This window comes from Canis lupus, chromosome 17 (assembly GCF_011100685.1).
Source record: "Canis lupus familiaris isolate Mischka breed German Shepherd chromosome 17, alternate assembly UU_Cfam_GSD_1.0, whole genome shotgun sequence".
NCBI lineage: Eukaryota > Metazoa > Chordata > Mammalia > Carnivora > Canidae > Canis > Canis lupus.
In genome coordinates this window covers 55,666,705-55,681,637 of record NC_049238.1, presented here as the reverse complement: position 1 = coordinate 55,681,637, position 14,933 = coordinate 55,666,705, and the positions used below count along the sequence as shown (strand labels likewise).

General features: G+C 38.2%; 1 protein-coding gene across 4 annotated transcripts in view; it reads left to right on the top strand.

Annotated features, from left to right (window-relative positions):
• Positions 1-11,918, top strand: part of GDAP2 (ganglioside induced differentiation associated protein 2) — an 81,582-nt gene extending 69,664 nt beyond the window's left edge. The window contains exons 15-17 of one of the 4 annotated variants that reach the window (XR_005372658.1): positions 8,025-8,208; positions 9,386-9,463; positions 9,557-11,918. The gene's annotated coding sequence lies outside the window, so the exon portion shown is untranslated. Of the gene's footprint in view, positions 1-8,024 lie in introns of all 4 variants that reach the window. The other 3 variants (XR_005372656.1, XR_005372657.1, XR_005372655.1) reach the window with 3 other exon arrangements.
• The last annotated feature ends 3,015 nt before the right edge of the window (positions 11,919-14,933 follow it).

Sequence of the window (14,933 nt, the reverse complement as noted above, 5' to 3'; positions counted from 1 at the left end):
AAGCATAGTCTCAGCCATTTACTAGCTATGTGACCTGGATGTGTTTCCCAACCTCTTTGAATTTCAGCTTTCTCATATGTAAAGAGCACTTATCTCTTAGAGTTATTGTGAAGATCAAATGACTTCATACTCTGAAAGTCTCATAAATATTAGCTTTTGTCTTATTTAAATATTCTAATTGCTGTGATCAAAGTGTCTCACTTTCCAGACTTATCAGATACACTTGGCTCTTTAATTTTTAAATTATGTCACATTCCCAACTCAGAAAATGTATAATGTATTTGGTGTGTCTTTCTTTCAAGAGAGAATGACATTTTAAAGCGAAGGTTGGCAAACTTTTTAGATAAAGGGCCAGATCATAAGTATTTTAGGTTTTTCAGGCCATATGGTCTCTGTCACAACCATTCAGCTCTGCTGCTGTAGCAGGAAAGCAGTCATAGACAATACTTGAGCAAATGGGCATGCCTCTATTCCAATAAGACTATTTATGGAGACTAGAATTTAAAGTTCAAGTGATTTTTCAAGTATAACAGAATACTATTTCTCTTTGTTTTTGGCCAATTAAAACTGTAAAAGCTACACTTAGCTTGAGGGCCATATAAAAACAGGCAGTGGGCCATAGTTTGCCAACCCCTGTTTTAAATAAATAATTCAATGGTTCTTTAAAGCTGATGAATCCAGCAGAGGCCTAAGTAAGGAAAGGAATGTGGAAGAAGAAAATCAAGAGCCAGTCAACCTATCAACTAGCTAGCCCAGATCACAGCTATGTTAATCACTCCCTTGCCTAACACAATCCATGTAATCCCTTTAAGCTTAACTTTTTTATCTATAAAAATGAAGTAGTGATATCTCTCTAACCTTAACTACTTCTTCCTGGTGTTGGGAGCTTGATAATAATTATTTGTTGAATTTATACCTTTGTGCTGGATAGTTGAATCATTTTTGTTCTTACCTTCTTTATTCCTACTTTACAGATGAAGAAATGGAGATTCAGAGAGACAAATAACCTGCTTCAGTTTACAATACCAGTATCTAAGGTGTTTGACTCCCATAAACCCTTCCAACCCTCTCAGTAGAATACAGACTCTGAAAATAGAGACCTCACTGGACTCATTCTGTGCTATATCCCTAGTGCCTAGACTAGTACCTGATATATAATAGTGCATAAATGCTCGTGGAATGAAAGAATGAATGAATGAATGAATGAATGAATGAATGAATGAATGAATTTTTCCATTATGCCAGTGGTTCTTAATCTTTTCATAGGTCAGGGACACCTCTGAGAAACATTGTAAAGGTCTGGATCATTTCTCCAGATAAATCTCAAACTAAGAAACCTTAAGTATTTGACAAACTATTGAAAGAAGATGCTGTTCACATACTCTGAATAATATTATTCTCATAAGCATGGAAACAGGATTTGGAGATTCTTATTTCTTTCTTTTTCCTGAAATCATGATATTAAGGAACCTAAACAAGGCCTAAAATGTTTTCTTCTCTATAGGCACCCATAGCTCCCAGACATACTTCTTAAAACTCTTGATCCCCTTACAAGTCACTTTCTCAAAAATTATTACTTAAAAACGACTTTTATTGAGCCCAAGTGCTTCAACATGAAAAGTGAGAAACCACAGCCTATTAAGACTAATATGTGTTTTTTGTCTTCAGAAATACAGTTGGGAAGGAAATATTCACTCTTTACTGCCTAAAGACCAACCAAATCTGAATCTAGTATGTTACTTAGGACAGGCCTTCTGCTGTTTCTACTTCTTGTCATTTACTTAGGATAGTACGTTCTATACCATGGTCTCCTGTTAAGACCATGAGAGAGAGTTATTAAATATTTAGACATTAAAATCAGACATTACTAATTTTTATTTCCTCCTATAAAGCATCTGTTGTTTACATACCCTCATTCTTTACATCAGGACCTTGAGATCATGACTCACTTTAGGTAAACAGTAAGATTAAGGGTATTTTATCTTCACAGAATGCTATAAAAACAAAGTCTGTTGCTCATGGTGGCTTAAAAAAACATTCAGGTACTGCATTCACTTGCTACTCCCTTTGCACTGTTTATTGCATCCCAACCCCAAAGAAGTTCCATTCTAAAACATGAGTATTCTCTCCTGTTTCTGGTACAAGTCACTGTATTCACACTTTGGCCTTGTTGTGTACCATTTAATTTTTCCCATGGCACTTACTACCAAGGCTCATATTCAACCACACCAATTGTTAAAAGTACTGAAATACTTCCATACGAGAACAGCTGCTATCCTGAGTCTTCCAAATGCACTTTACTATCCCTTCCCCCAGTTTTCCTGGTTCTCCATACAATCTAAAGGGTTAATACTACCTACCCTCCCAGAACCCTACTCCAAGACTACGGCTAACACTTCTGACTGGTCAGTGCCAGTGCCATACCAGTTAAAATACCACATTGTTGACATATTTATATACGTACATATGAACAACCAGGGGTATGAACCTTTCTGTTTCGTTCATTACAGTATTCATTCTCTCCTTGAACAGTCCCTGACATCCAGTAGACTTACATAATTGCTAAAAGAAAAATAAAGTGTGTTTATACTTATGGTGTCAAAGAAGTAAGGTCTGAAGCAGGGGAACCACATGATCAGTCAGGATTTGGGAACTACTTGATGAGTCCTAGGAGCAGGAAAGACATCGGAGTTAAGAGAATCTGTGTATGATACTTTTTTATGGACAGCCAAATGATCTTTCCTTTGGTTAGCCTTGCTTCACAACATTAATTTGCTCTTTCCAGGAAGGTTGAATATAATCGAGGATTGGGTTTCAGGTCCCAAATTGCCTCATTAATGACCAAATAGGAGACCCAGAGTCAGAAACTAATCTTACACTAAGCCCACAAGGCGTGGAAGCCTGTGGGAAGGCTTTTATGTGATGAGGTAATCTTACTCAGGAGTTTTGTGTGCAGTTTCCTGGGATGGTAGAGACACAGTCACCCATAAAACGAGCCTGAAAGCCTAACTAACCAGAGCTGTTCCTGTTTCCTGACTGCTGGGCACGCGCGCGCGCACACACACACACACACACACAAAGAAAGAATGGGCACTGTGGATGCTTACTACTAACCAGAGAGCTGCTCAGGTAAAACTCCCCTACACAAACCTGGGCACCATTGTCAGCATGCCCCCATCAGGGTAAGAGACGGACAAGAGACACACGCATTTCACATCACTTCTGCAGAGTCCAAAAAAATTGAGTGCAGTGCATTAAGAATCCCATAACACTTCCTGCCTTTACTTAATATCTACCTGTGAATGTCTCTGAACTTCTGAAGCTATTCCAAGCCAGTGACATGTTATTTTTTATTTTTACTTTGTGAGATATAATCTTCCATTTGTTCCAAATTTGTCTTTTTCAGTGTTCAAGGAGTACCTGCTAAACCTTGCATTTTATAATTTGGTGATTATTTAGTGCCACACTTCTTAATGTCTCCTGTCTTTATGTAATCAGCCCCAGATGAAAGTAGTTCTTCAGTAGGCCCCACATACTTGGGGGAACTGCAAGGCACTCAGGTGCGAACTGTAAACTGCCTCTTGGGTCCATTACTCTCTTCTCCATCACACCAAAGAGGTTCTGTGTTTTCTTAATGATAGCTAGATAATTGAGATGGAACAAGGTGGCGCTCTGCCCTCTCATTTCAGCTCTCATGCTGTAAATAAGTTTCCTGTTTTTGATTCATTCAGTGCCATGTTATTTTGCATTTTTGTCCTTTGTTGATTCCTCTGTTTAAAATGGCTCCCAGTGTAGCACTAAAGTGGTATCTAGTATTCCTAAATGTAAAAAAGGCTGCGATGTTTCTTGCAGAAGAAATAAATGGGCTAGATAAGATTCATTCAGGCATGAGCTGTACAGTGCTATTGGCCATGAGTTCAGTTCTTAGTGTGTCAACCATATAAGAGATCCTTAAACAGGAACGTACAGAAAACAAAGTTATGGGTTGGTTGATGAAAATGTTTTGACTAGAGGTTCAAAGGAACCTCATGTTGTATTTCTCCTTGGAATTAGTGTTCCCAGCAACTTAATAGAACACAACTACCACAAATAGTATGAATAAGAATCAATTGCAGTTGTGAGTAATTGAACATGCACTACTGTGTTTGTCTTACTAAGGTTAATAGATACAAATTTATTGCTTCCTCAGAAAATACTTATTGAGCAGCTACCATGCACTGGGCCATGGGAATACAGCCTTGCACAAGAGTCCTTAACTTCATGTATCTTATAGCCTGGTAGGGGCATGATATTTTAAAATGTTCTGCAAACACACAGAACAACTGTGAGTCTGATGTTAATGACCAATTCTATCACAACAGGGGATGGACAAAATTCTTAACCGGAAGGGACTAGGCAATGTCTGTTTTTTTTTTTTTTTAAGACTTTATTTATTTATTCATAAGAGATACAGAGAGAGGCAGAGACATAGGCAGAGGGAGAAGCAGGCTCCATGCAGGGAGCCCGATGTGGGACTCGATCTGGGGACTCCAGGATCACACCCTGGGCCCAAGGCAGGTGCTAAACCCCTGAGCCACCCAGAGATCCCCAGCAATGTCTGTTTTATCAGTTCTTTCCCACCTGTTCTGTCCATTCTCCTATCTGCACTAAAATGTAATCAGCTCCTCTTCAGTCAGTCCAGGATCCTGGGAGAATCTTGATAGAAAGCAAGTTAATAGGTCCTTTCCTACTCATAAGAGAGGTCTGGAAAAAGCCTAGTCCAAGTGTCGCAAAAAGGTCATGTTTGGGATACTAACTGATTACAGCTGCAGCTGCTCGCATCACTGTAATAAGAATGACCATGGCGCCCTCCTGGGCTGAGCAGAGAAAAGGGCTGGAATCTCATAGTAACAGCTGCTGTGTTTTGTATTTGCGTAACTCATCATGGCTGCCCTATATCTGATATTTGAATATCTGGAAGCACATAGAATCAATGATCCACTTACTGCATGGTGATAAATATATAGACTTTCTACTTAATCAGGGCTAGACTGTGATTCTAAACTCTTTTGCTATGCACTTTACTATTTTCCATATGATTCTAAGAATCTTCCTTGTCCAAAACATCTCGTGTCTCACTTTGCAGTCTTTCTTTGTATACTAACATCTGCCCTTTGAACTTGTTTTGGGACCACATGCTCATCCTCAGAAAGGGAGCCACCAACTCCCCACTTAAATTTGTGATGACTCATTCATTCCCTGCTAACCCCTCTTCCAGCAGAACATCTTCAAGAGGCTAATACATGATTTATAAGCCCTTTTCTCATCTAGATCCTTTCTCATCATGCCGGTTTGTATCATTCATCCTCTTGTGTGACCCAGGATGGTGTGAGACCCCTCCAGTCCGCTAGGGACTGATGACCTCCTTCTTACACAGCAACTAATTTCAGGGGTTGTCACTGTGAGCAGTTACTCTAAGGTCAAGCTTTAAAATGTAGAACCTTCTAAAAAAATGTAGAATCAATGTAGAATCTTCATCAGCTATATTTCTATTGCTGCAGCCATTTCTCTACCTGTTTGCTACTTGGGAAATCCTTACAGTAATCAGATTGACCAATGTTAGCCAATTCTTCAAATAGGGCTTTGGATGCTGCCTGCTACATAATATTTTCTTTGCATTTCTACATTAACCAGAGTAGTTTTATTAACCCTCCAGGTGGGTTTTGTTGAAAGACAAAAACTTCCCATCTAGACCATACACTTGAAGAGGTCATACTTGCAATATTTGTTTTGAACACCATAGTATTCACAGTCCTGACCACAATACTTGCACCAAATATGTTTTTTTTTTTTTTTTTCACTAATTGGGCTAAGTGCCATCCTGGATTCTCACATTAATTGGAAGCCCTGCCTTTTATAGTTACTTCTGGACATGACATTATAAATATGTACTCATTGACTATATTTTAAAAATAGCCTACTTACTGCTGGGGTAGGGGCAGTAGTTAACTGTTTCACACCCATTTCTATATTTTTTGTTTGTTCTCATTTTTTACTTTATACTGTACTATCATGAAAAGAAATTAGGCATGTATCTATAGAGATATGCATTACAGCTAGGAAGTGGAGAAGGTAGGAAGTAGAGGAGGCAAGAAAATCAGTCTTGCCTTGTTTACATATCTAAAGAGCTAAATGACTTTTGGTATCAAATGAGTTATTTGCAAAAAGATAAAAAAGATGGATTTCTTTGGCAAATGAGAGAGTGCCTGTCCCAATTTAGAAAGACCTGATAGTGTGCGATGTTTTAAGTGTTGAAGATTCTTTTCCTTCTTCTTTTCCTTGTTCATACCACTTAACTTGGTAGAGTGTTGCAGAAAGAACCCAGGCTCTAGGAGTAGAAGGCCTGGATTTGAACCTCAGCTTCTCAGTTTTCTTACCTATCTGGCCTTTATCTCATCTTTATGCTTATCCTTTTTTTAATTTTTTTTTTAATTTGAGAGATAGGGTACATGTACACACATGAGAGTGAGGGCAGGGGCAAATGGGGAGGGAGAAGAAGAGGGAAAGAATCTCAAGCTAACTCCACACTGACTGTGGAGCCCAATGCAGGCTTCCATCTCCCAACCCTAAGATCATGACCTGAAATGAAACCACAAATTGGGGGCTTGACCAACTGAGCCAACAAGGCACCCCTAGACCTTATGCTTCTCTTATACTGTATCACCTCAAAATATAGCTGTGAAGGTAAATCATGAACTACATCCAACTAGAAGTAATATCATCATCACATCCTTTGTAAATCAAGATCAACTCCCCCCTGAGTCTGGATATTGTAAGACTTTGCCAGCATTACAAGTTTTAAGAAAGGCTTCTGCTCACCCAAATGTAATATAATAAATGCAAGGACTTTGCCAAGGCAAATTCCTGAAAAGAACACAGTGCAACAGAAGCAGTTCACAAAGTCCTGTGAGTTTTGGTCAATGATTACATCCTGTTGCAGTGTTAGCAAGAATTGGCAACCAACCTGGAGATAGAGAAAAGAAGTGACGAAAATGTCAAGATTCCTTAAGCAGATATGTCACGGAATGAGTTAGAGTAGACTAGGACATTGTGTTCAGCGATAAAGGCCAGGAGGTTTGGCCATCTCCATACCAAATTATTATGGTCTTATTTGAAGAATCTCACTTTGCTGTAAAGTGTTGAAAACAAACACATTCCAGCAGAGAGTTGTTAGTCCTGACCTTTATTCTGGATAACCTATGGACAAACACCATACTGTACTTTCCTGTCTTACAGTTTTAACACTTTATGGTTTTCAAATAAATATTTAGGACATGTGGTATGACAGTTGCAAGTGAACATTTGAGGAAAAGGAACTTATTTGAATTTGCAGCTATTCCAGAGAGATTACATGGTAATCATGTTCCTGTTTGGTCATGGTTCTTGTGAGATGTGACATTGCAGAGATTTTCCAGAGAGAATCATATTTGAGAGTATGTTGGGCTCAACTGAATTTTGCAGCATGTCTAAGAACATTCCTATTGGCACTCCTGAGTTGGATTTTTAACTCTCTTAGCATCAGGTGTGAGGAAGGCACACCAGAATATAAAATGCATGTTCTCCATGTTTTGCACAGGAAATCTGGCTAACAGAGATCTCCTAAGTCCAGCCCACTACATGGTTCCCAAAGCACTTTCTCCCACGGGTGAGCCTAGAAGCTCTGCACTCATTTCTCAACCTCTTACCAGAGAAACTAATATTCTAACCCAATTATCAGGCTTTGACCTTTGGCACATTTGCCCTGTTGTCCTTATACACATAAGCACACTTGAAAAATGGGCTAGGTAAGAAAAAAAGAAAAGTTGGTATCAATAAATCAGCCAAAGGGAAAAAAGAAAAGGAACCACCAAGAAATTGAAGGAGGCAGATGGAAGTGGATAAAGTGGTGGATGAAGGGAGGAGTTTTCCTGAAGAATGTGCTGTATCAGAGGACTATGACCCCATCAAAGAAAGAATTCTGACAGAACTTCTCTCTTTCTTCCCAGGGGTCTCTGATCACACCAGTGAGTCTGGGAGAAGAAGTGGAGGTATAAGGTCACATTTCTGAGCATCCTAAATTCTGCTTCACAGTCCTTTGAGTATACCGAAACTATGTTCCTGACTTTTGCATTTAAAATCCTCAGTAAGCAATGATGTAACCTCAGAGAGAGCCTGAAATAGTGTGTTGAGGTAAATAACAATAGCCTGTGTTTGTAATCCTTTACCACATGCCAAGCATTATTCTAAAAATATGAACACATTTGGTTCTCCCAACAATCCTGTAAAGCTAGAGCTCTTATTTTCCCCATTCTGCAGGTGAGGAAATTGAGGCACAAAGATAATTAAGTGGCAAGGCTGGGATTTGAACCTGGTATTAAAGTAGCCAGGCCTTCAATTTGCCCATAGTGGTAGGCAGTTACTTTCCTAAGGATACCTGTGAATTGGTGAATTGGAATTCAGACTCTGAGACTCCCCATACAGCTTCTTGAACCCCACAGCTGGTACCAGTGGTGGAGGCTATTGAACACTGCTGAAGTGTTTAATGTTGAGCCTTATACAGAGTAACCAAGAGTGTGCTAACAATTAAATGAGGAGGTATATTTGATCTTAGAACTGAGTACTTTGGTCGTTTACCATTTGTCCTTCCTCTGACAGGACTTGTCTTGGCAACCACCCAAATAACTGCATGTCCCAATATGACATAAGAAATAGGCATTCTCCAATGGTAACTTGGAATAGAATGTTCTTGATATGGAAAGACTAGGTTCCAGAGTTAAATGTACAGTTATAGTTAGAAAAAAAATATATGGTACAACAGTACTTTGGGGTTACTTACTTATTCTCTTTGGACAATTTCTAGATGTGCTTTGACCAAATTAGTCAGATGATTCTCTTTTTATTTTAGCCCCATTCACTCTATTAGAGACTGGAATTAATTGCACAATGTCATGTTGGATATAGGACTCAAGCTGGGCTGCAAAACGTATTGATTTCCATCATCTTTAGTTTTTTTTCAGCATTAGTTTCCATGCTGCATGTAAAGGAACTAGCTTTTCATTCAGACCTCAAGATTCCAATGATAAGGCCCCAAGCCATTTTTACAGCTTCCTCTTTTCCCCACTACTTTACCTCCAAAGAAATTGGGCTAAACCCTACCAGAGTTTCTCCATTTCTGAATTTATGCTCTTCCTCTGAGTATCCTTTAAGACCTGTCATGAACCTCTTACCTTCCAGGAAACCTCCACCAATTTCCCAAAGCTCATTGATCTCCCCCACACTGAACTTGATCCCTATTTTAAGGCTCTTGTTGTTAAACTTCCTTGTAGATGAGTTACTTGTGTTCTTGTCCCATGTCCCATTTCTTCAGGTGGAGTGTGTGGCTTAGCCATCCCTTCACTCCCTGCGCAACACCTTTCTTAAACAGCCTAGCTCTGTGCCTTCCCAGGTATGTATGTTGTGAGGTGATATGTCATAGATATCAAATGTTAATCAGGGAAGGAACCTTAGAGTTAACTAGTATCACCTTTTCGTTTTATAGATGAGACAGAGAGATGTACAGAAGCCAGCCACCCAAGGTCACTGGTGAGATGGGAATCTCATCAGGTGACCTGATTCCCTGTAAATTATCACCTTCTAAAACGTGAAGGGGTACATGATGTCAAGGGAGAATATTTTGGCATTGTGAAACTATATGAATTGTTTATATGTTGATGGGAATAATAGAGCAGAGAGGGGAACATTGATGATACAATAATTGCAGGAGGGAAATTGTTGAGTATGTGAGAGGGGATGGGATCCAGTCCATGACTCAAAAAAATAGACCCATCAGACAGTAGGGGACACTGAGTACATGGCTAGGTTGTAGGTATATTGGTAGATATCAAGAGAAAGTGGAAATTTTTTTTCTGAGCTTTCCTGGTTTTTCTTTTGAATAAAAGATAGGGTTTTCAGCTGAAAATGAGGAGGAAGAAAAAGGTGTTGGAGGTGTGAAGTGAGAAGAGATAAAAGTCGTCTAGGGGAGTGGGAAAAGGAGTCAATGACAGAATTACAGCATGATTATGGGCAGCACTAACTACTTGAGGTTTATGGTCAAGCAGTGTTTTCCAGTGGAGATGTTATTGGCCTTTTGAGCAGGCCTGTCACTTGAGCATTTAGTATCCCTGGCACTTACATCCCTCAATGATTGTGATGATCAAGAAATGGTCCCTGTCGCATTTCCAAATACCCCCTAGGGGCTCTGAACTGTTTATAATTGAGAAGAACTGGGATACCAGTCACAAGGGGGTATGCTTTTCTTTGGTCACATTCAGCTCCTCAGGTGCTGGGAGGAAGAAGGAGGAGATCTGAATTTAGGAGTTTTCGGCTGTGACAGACAAGAACAGGCAAGAGTGAAAGGCAGGAGTATTGAGGGTATATGTAATAGAGTGATGATAACAGTAAGATTTTCTAAACAACAAATACCTGCTACTGACTCGAAGCAACTCAGGAGCGCCACATTGGTGGAGGATTTCTGGCTACATTCAGGGACAGTTGAACATGTATCCATTTTCTGGCTATTATGAATAGAGCACTATGAACATGATTATACATATTTTTGGGTGGACATACACATTCATTTCTCTTGAGAACATAGCCAGGATGGACTTGATGGGTCACAGGGCATACGTGCATTTAGCTCTATTAAAAACTACTGCTCATTCATTTAAAAGTTACGTATATAGCTACCTTTGACTCAGCCATTCCATCCAAGTATTTATCCAAGAGAAAATAAGGCATATATCCACACAAAGACTTGTACATTACTATTGATAGCAGCTTTATTTGTAATAACAAAGAATTGGAAATGACACAGATGTTCATCTACAGGTGAATAGGTCAACAAATGGAACTACAGCCATACAATGGAATACTACTCAGCAATAAAAAAGTATCAATAGACACATAAACATGGATGAATTATAAATAATTACTTGAGTAAAAGAAGCTAAATACAAAATACATACTGTATGATTCCATGAATATAAAATCCTAGAAAAGACAAACTAATCTATAGTGATAGAAAGCAGATTAGTGGTTGCCTGCAGATGAAGTGGTGAAGAATAGAGAGAAGGGATGGACTCCAAAAGGCTTGAGGAAACTTCTGGGGGTGGTGGATGTGTTTATGTTCTTGACTATGGTAATTACTTCATGGGTGCATACATATGTCAAATTTATCAAATTATACACATTAAAAATATGCAGTGTATTGTACATGAATTATACCTCAAAGCTAAAAAATTAAAAGCCTACTGAACAGTTTTCCAAAGTGGTTTAACCAATTTAGCCATCAGTAAAGTATGAGAATTCTAGTTTTCTATCACACTTGGTCTTAAACAGTCTTTTTAATTTTGGTGGTAGTGTGTTATTGCATTATGGTTCATTTGCATTTTCCTGATCAAATGACATTGAGCACCTTTTCATATGCATATTGTCATTTGAATATCCTCTTTTGTTAAATGCCTATTTCAAGTGTTTTCCCATTTTCCTGTGGGATTCTTAGTCTTTTTATTTTGATTTGTAGTTTTTTTTATATATTCTGGATGAGGTTCTTATCATGATGGGGGAGAAGAGGTTGTCTTCCAGTGTGTCACTTGCCTTTTCACTCTCTGAATGTTGTCTTTTGATGAATATTTCATAATTTTAATGAAAAATCCAATTTATTAAGTTTTTCTCTTGTTTTAAATGCTTTTTATATCTTGTTTTAAAAATGTTTGCCTCCCTAAAGTTACAGAGATATCTCTTGTATTTCTTTTCTACGACCTTATCGCTTTAATAATCATACATAGGCCTATGTGTTAAAAAATTTTTTTTTGGTATACTGTGAAACAGAGTGTGAAATAAAGGATCAATGAACACTTTTATTCCAGTGGATTTCAGTTGACCCAACACTATTTATTAAAAAGAGCATCCTTTCCTGTGCTGAATTTCAGTGGCATCTTTGTCACAAATTAGGTAGCCATATGAAAACCATTTCTTATACCTTGTTTATAGATTTATTCTGCTGTATGTACAAGCTCTGTATCAACACTATGCTAATCTCATAAAATAAGACCAGAGGGTCCTTTTTCTATGCTCTGAAAAATATGTACCTTGGAAGTATTTGTTTCATGTGTTTAAAATACTTAAATCTGTAAAGCCATCTGTATCAGTCAGTGTCCAATCAAGAAAACAGAAACCACTCACAGTATTTAAAAAGAGAGAAATCAAGATAGAATGAACCCAAAAGCCAACCAAGTAAAATTAGCAATAGTAGAAATAACTGTCACTCCTAATCTGGAGGGAACAAAGGTAGGAAGAGGTGTTACTAGAGTCCAAAGGCTAAAATCATGAATTGGAAGCTGGAATCAGGTTGGTGTAACTAGCTGGAGCTTGAGTTCCAGAAAAGAGGTAACAAGTGGAGGAGACTCCATGAGGGGCAAAGTAGGATAGGACAGATCCTGGCTTCTCTCCTCCCCCTACCTCCAGCCTCCTGTGTGCCTTCCAATTATCTCTCATTACCTGAATCTACCAGAATGCAGATAAGGAATCTGGGAAGAAGAACCTGAAGGGGACATCCTCCGAAAGATAATGCCTAGCAGGGGAAGAGCATGTAGTAGATTGGAGGGCAGAAGACCCAGGACTGGCATGCTACCTGAGCCCAAAAACCTTTTTTAGACTTAATAGTCAGATTTTCTTCTAATTCTTCTAATTTTGGTCATCTAATATTTTCCAGAAAATCATCTATTTCACTAAAGTTTTCACATTGTTAGCATAAAATATTACATTTTACCACTTAAAACATCTTCTATATTTATAATTAATTCCACTTTCTTATTCCTAATTTTGTATATTCTTGAGTTAAATATCTTTCTGCATTTGCAACTATTGCCTAGGGACAGGCAATGTCATTTAACATGTTCCTCTGACCCCAGTATGTCCTTTTAACTGATAAATAGGTCTAGAAGGCCATGCAATGTAGGATCACCTTGGCAGGAATCCTTCCAGGCAGTGGTGCGTACATCCATCAGGAGGCACATAAACATAAATGATTTTTTTTTTGAATAAGCAGCTGTTGACCACTGACAGAATAGAGGTCGCAAATGATTGTAAATTAATTTTATCATTCTTTCTTTGTTTACCAGCTGGAAGATTTCTATTAAGAAAAACAGTCCCTTATCCCTATTTGGTCACTCTTGGTGATCTTTTGACTTTCACTTTTACCCTTTTACTTTTTCATATTTCAGACTTTTTTTTTTTAGATTTATTTATTTTAAGAGCACAAGCAGGAAGGACAGAGGGAGAAGAAGAGTGAATCTCAAGCAGACTCTGCACTGAGATCATGACCTGAGCCAAAACCAAAACTCAGATGCTTAACTGACTGCGCTACCCAGGGGCCCCCAGATTTCTGACTTCTTTAATTGGAATAGAGATCTTTAAAGTACAGACCTCACAATTTTCACAGAGACACCCCTATAACTTTTCATTTATTTTTTTATATATAATAAAATATTCAAAAGTTCAAGAGGGCAGAGAACAGAAAGTAAGCCTTCCTCCTCTGCTCATTCCTCCCTCGAACTCATTCATTTCCCTTCCCAGAGGCAGCCATTGTGATAAATTTCTTCTGATAGGTTCCAGAGACATCAAAATTGTATATATGTTCAAGTGACAAACCAAATGCAGTAAAAGGTTAGTGATGAGTGAATCTGTGTGAAGGGTACAAAGATGTTCTTTATACCATTTTTTAGAGCTTTTATTGTAAGTTTTAAAGTATAAGTAAAAAGGAATATGTATATTATATAACATATTAATTCTTTTTGTCGTCCCCCTCTCTTTTCTCATTAAACAATGTATCTTGTAGGTCTGTTCACGTCAGTATATAGAGAGATGCCTCATTCTTTTTAAAGATTGCTATTGTTGCATTGTATGGAAATGTACTGTATCATAATTTATTTAAGTAACAATATATAGATGGACATTTAGGTTTTTTTTAAATCCACTGATACTGCCAAGTTGCCACAGTGAATGCCCTTTTACATTGTTGCTCATGTGTGTAAGCGTGCCTAGATAAATTCCTAGGGGTAGAATTGCCACATCAAAGAGTATTCAAGATTCTAATTTTAATAGTAATCACCAAAGTGTCCTCCCTAGGGGATATTCCAGCATATACTTCCCCTGCTTTTTTGAAAGTGCTCTCTTTCGTATACTCAGTAACACAGTGCAATATGGAACTCTATTTCTGATCTGATAGTTGAAAACATTGACTTTCTTTGTAGTTTTAACTTGCACAGCTCTTTTTGTTTAAAAGTTGCCTACTTTTTCTTTTCTGTGGACTATCTGCTTATGTCCTTCACCATCTCTGTTGGGCTACTGTTTTTTTGTTTTTTGTTTTGTTTTGTTTTTTTAGTTGATTTATAGGAGGTCTTTATGTGTTAAGAAAGTTAGCTTCTTGTCTATGATATCATAACATTTCTGAGCTGGAAATAATAACCTTAGAATAATCCAGTTCAGCACTATCATGTTACAAATTTTAAAGCTGACTTAAGGGTATTACATGACTTGTGAATCTGCAGCCCAGATTTTTGACTCCTAGTTTAGAAATGTTTACACTGTGCCATGCCAACCCTAAGACAAAAGGAACCAATACCCACCCTTTCAAAATGGATAAGCATTGGGGTCTTGGGACTTTGTCCCTATCCCTGGCCCCATTATTCCTCACTAATCCTTTAGGGATCGATCTGTCACCACAACTTAGGATACATAGCAAATCGCACTTCCGGATTCATCAGACTTGCCTTCATCAAAGGTCTTATTTGCCCTAAGCAAAATGACTTCTTGACTTTTCCTACAAATTCTCATACTTGAGCCAGTTACTCAATTTGGATTTATTTAGCTTCTGT